The sequence below is a fragment of the Suncus etruscus genome, chromosome 8 (genome assembly GCF_024139225.1).
Source record: "Suncus etruscus isolate mSunEtr1 chromosome 8, mSunEtr1.pri.cur, whole genome shotgun sequence".
Classification (NCBI taxonomy): domain Eukaryota; kingdom Metazoa; phylum Chordata; class Mammalia; order Eulipotyphla; family Soricidae; genus Suncus; species Suncus etruscus.
Genome location: NC_064855.1, coordinates 60,556,794 through 60,561,911, shown reverse-complemented (window position 1 = coordinate 60,561,911; position 5,118 = coordinate 60,556,794).

The following is a 5,118-nucleotide window of genomic DNA, read 5'->3' as shown; positions in this document are numbered from 1 at the left end:
GCGGTTCTATCTCCCAGTGTCTTAAACGGTTCCCCAAGCCAGGAACAATTTCTGGCCACATAGCCATAGTAACTATTGAAAGTCACCACATGTGCCCCCCCCAAAAAAAGAAATTGCTCATGTTAGGTTAGGGGGAACATATGAGATAATGGGAAAGGAACCTGGTTCATCCAGGTTCAGCCATTTGCAAAGAAATGCCCTGCCACTGTGCTATCTCTCCAGCCCCTCAACTTAATAATTTTAAGACTATTTAATTTTTTGTTTTGATGGGTGTTTTATTTAAATCAAACCTAGCAATATTCTGGAGTAAGCCTTTATCGGAACACAGAGCTCCAACTATGAAATTAAGCCTGGGTTTTACCATGTAAAGCATTTCCTCTCATGCATAAAGCTATCATCTTGTTCCTCTTCACTAATTTGTATATTATCTGATTAAATTTTATTTTATTTTATCTTATTTCCTATTTTGTTGGGGGACATACCAGGAAATGCTCAGGCTTGGAGAAAGATATGGGATGCCAAGGGGGATTGAACCAATGTCTGTCATAAATTAGCGTTTGCATTGCAACACGATACCGCCTGCACCAACACTCCTGCACCTGGAAAAAGAAATTATTTTTTGCTTTTTGGGCCATTCACTGTGATGCTCAGGTGTAAATCATGACTATGAGCTCAGAAATCACTCTTGTCTTGGAGAATGATATGGGATGCGCGTGGATCAAACCGTGGTCTGTCATAGGTTTTCGCCTGCAACTGTATGCAATACCACTTGTTCCAATGCTCTGGCCCCTTGGGGGGGGAAAACATTTTTTTTTTTTTGCATTTTTGGCCACACCAGTGACACTCAGGGATTACTCCTGGCTATGTGCTCAGAAATCACTCCTGATTTGGAAGACCATATGGGACTCCAGTGGATTGAACAATGGTGCATCCTAGGTTCGCGCATGCAAGGCAAACTCCCTACTGCATAGGACACCTGAAAACTTTTTTTTTATTTTTTATTTTTGCTTTTTGTCCACACCTGGTAACACTCAGAGATTACTCCTGGCTATGGGCTCAGGAATTTCTCCTGGCTTTTGGCCAGAGCTGTGGAGCAAGCGGTAAGGCCTCTAAGCCTTGCCCACGCTAGCATAGGATGGACAGTGGTTCAATCCTCTGGTGTCCAGTATGGTTCCTCAAGCCAGGAACAATTTTTGAGCGCATAGCCAGGGGTAAACCCTAAGCATCACTGTGTGTGGCCATAAACCTAAATAAATAAATAAATAAATAAATAAATAAATAAATAAAAATTGCTTCTGGTTTGGGGATCATATGGGATGTCAGGAATCAATCCAAAATCTGCCCTAGGTTATTGCGTGCCAGGTATATGCCCTACTGCTTCGCCCCAGCTCTGGCCCAAATAATACTATTTTTTGTTTTGTTTTGTTTTGCTTTCTTGGGGTCACACCCAGCAGCACTCAGGGGTTACTCCTGGCTGTGTGCTCAGAAATTGCTTCAGGCAAGCTTGGGGGACCATATGGTATGACAAGATTCAAACCACGATCCTTCTACATGCAAGGCAAACTCCCTACCTGCATGATATCTCTCCAGCCCAAAGAATACTATTTTATTGGTACCATTTCCTTTCAGATTCATGTTCACTGTATTCAACAACCAGTTATCTTATACAGCTAAAAGAATCTAAAACAAAAGTTCTTGTTCTGCTCTAAATTTGGATTCTACCAAGACAGAATGCTAATATAAGAAGGAGCAAAGTCACATATTTACTATCAAATAAGCTTCAGACTTTATATTCAATTAATACTTCTCATATTTTGGTTCCTATGTATCACCTAAAAATCATGTTATAATTCAAATTATAATTGAATAGGTTATGATTTGATGTAATAATTGATTAGATGGAGGACACTTTTACTTCTTGCCCAATAAAAAGAGATAAGTATTAAGATTTTACATGATGCTGTTTCATGATTTTACATTAAAAATTAGCTTTTATTTTAGAATGCTTTAAGGAATCTAAAAATTGTTAATTTATATTAAAAATGAATACATAAAATATATTTAATAAAATAAAAATTAATGGGATATTTAGATACTGCTTGCATTAATCTTGAGGGAATCTCCCAAATACTACTCAGAAGGTCCATAGGCCCCATTGACAATTTCTGGTCAATTATTATCTACATTTCAATACAAGAAGCTACAGAGGTACCTGTCATGTTTTAGCTTGTCCACATTGACCATCCTTTTAATGTAATGAGGCCTCATGATGGGTCCTGAGCATGACACAAGTGGTAGGCCATTTGTTTGATTATTATATAGTATATACTATTAACTATATATAATATATAATTATTGATGTACTAATTATATTGCACAAAAATGTATAATACCCACCAAAAATAAATACTTTGTTTATTTTTATGTGACAGAGAAGTCTTGCCTCAGAGATTGAGACTCATATTAGCACTCTACACACTACACACTGCCACCAATATTATATAGAAAATCTGAATTCATTGTTTTTAAATCATGGACCTAATTATGCTGAAGGATATTCTGTTTCTGGTTTTATTATTGAACTCAGATGCACATCTGTTCTTTTCAGAAGTGCTAAGTGAGACCCTCTTTGCCATTTGCTACTGAGTTGTCAGGGATGAAATGACTTGGATAAGGATTACAGAAGTTTATGCTGTTCAGATCTGGCCTCCTAAAGAAGAGATATGCCATGTTCCTTGTATAAAAAAATATAATTGCATATGTCAACTAATACAGTGCAATTATACATTTTAAGGATAGGAGAAAACAACTAAAAATAACCACTATAAGTTGCCTATGGATTTCAGAGCATAATATATGATAAGCAATATATCATCTAAACAGAAAAGTGGTTCTCTATGATTGAAAGCTTTCTTTTAACCAAAGAAAGTTGAGGAACATTCAGCAACACCTCTAGCCCTGGAAAACTTAGGTCTGAACTATGCACAGATATTCCTTGATTAAAACATACATTAACAAGACAAAAAAATAGTTCTCACTTTGATGAGACTGAAAAGAAGTAACTGCTCTGGATCTGGTAGCTGTGTGAAACTTGAGGATACATGGCAATGCCTGAAAGAGCAAAAACTCTTAGTAAAGGTGGACATTGTAAAGGTGGGAAGGTTGCACTATATAGGAATGTCAAATCTCAAATAATTTCAGATTGAGACTTTGGAGATCACTTACTAATTTGTTGAAAATTGAAAATTTAGAAATTTGTTTCCTACATACTGTCACCAATATTATATAGAAAATCTGAATTCAGGGTTTTTAAACCACAGGCAAAATTATGCTGAGAGACATGTTGTTTCTAGTTTTATTGTTAAACTGAGATGGGTGTTCTTTTGTTATAACTCAAACCTCTGTACAAACATGTTTTTAATTGTGATGCTTAAAAAATATTATTTTAGGGCCCGGAGAGATAGCACAGCGGCATTTGCCTTGCAAGCAGCCGATCCAGGACCAAAGGTGGTTGGTTCGAATCCCGGTGTCCCATATGGTCCCCCGTGCCTGCCAGGAGCTATTTCTGAGCAGACAGCCAGGAGTAACCCCTGAGCACTGCCAGGTGTGGCCCAAAAACCAAAAAAAAAAAAAAATCAATTAAAAAATCTTTAGTAAAGTAAGTCTGCTCTGAAATTACAAAACTATAAGTTCCAGGAAACACCTGAAGACAGAGGGACTTAACCCTGAAAATAAATGTACAAACAGCAACCAAAAACTCTGCATTGACTAGTGCCAGACTTTTTGGAATTTCAAATTCCATGGGTTGATGAAATCATGAGTCACTGTGGTGTGAAGTTTGCTGCGAAGAAGTTTCTTTTGAAGTACGTTAGCAGGATAGAGGAAGTAAACTGTTTTTAAGGGTCACAAACCTTTACTTATGAAAGAGGCAGTAAAGAGAAGAGAAAGTCCAACCTGTGTGCAGTGTATCTGAGAATGATCTAAGTGGCTAAAAGTTGCCATGCCAATTATGCAGTCATAGAATAGTTTGAAAGAAAGTAATGGCTCTGGCCCTTTGCCTGACACCCCCCTCGGCCAACCCCCATGGAATATTCTCCCACCCAGGCCTTCCTGTCCACCACCCCTACTTACTAACTGCAGGATGCCCTTGGCCCAATATTCTGAAGTTTGAATTCAAACAACTAAACAACTGCCTCTGCCATTTTGATTCTGGGATATTTTCAGAAGGGGAGAGAGGAGAACCCCCAGGAAAGGTCTTTGGGACAGCTGCAGGACTGACCAGAACCCAAACCACAGGGACTACACACACACAGTTTATAATGGCATTCAGAACTGTGTTCAAACTGGCCAGCACAGTGAGTCTGGACTCACTGTCACTATCCACATGTCCTCAGAAATGCCTTCAGAGAAGTTCTAGACTCAGTATCCCATAGTGGTCGAGTCATGCCCTAAATGCTCACCTCAGTACCCTCATTAGTGTCATGCCCAGCCTCTGAAACTAAGGGACAACTCTCAGTTCCTATGAAAATATCCGAGCACATGCATACAGTGGTCAGAGAGGCCCATCTCTGCCTAGGGCTTGGGGTGTGGGTGGGGTCTCTCAAAGCACCTCTCACAATTGAGGGTGGACAGTAACATGACAAGTAGGGTAGATTGCGGAAAGGAGTCCAATGTGGAAGGTTGAATAGGACTGTCAGAGGTCGATTGCACAGGAGTGGAGGTAGACATGGCTGGGGCAGACCCTGACCTTGACTGTGATGTTCTAGCCCGTATTGCGCTCGCTGGGCCGCTTGAAGCCCACCATAACTTAGAAGAAGGCCTGGGAAAGCTCATGCGGGAATAGCAGTGCGTAAGCAAGTCTGAGCAAGTGACCTACTATGCATGGCGGCAAAGTGAGTGTGGCTCGGGCTCAGGCTGCAGAGGTCCGGGTTGACTGCAAGGCTGGGGTTGCTGGGGCCTCTCCAAAGAGAGCCTATGTGGGGGCTGCGGCAAGAGCACAGGGGCCCTGCAACCCAGAAAGGCCCTTCCCTGCAGAAGTTTCTCCCTCTCTAGGGCCCGAGGCATTCCCCATCCCCAACCTGGGACCTTGACATGACACCCTTGACCTACTTTGAACTT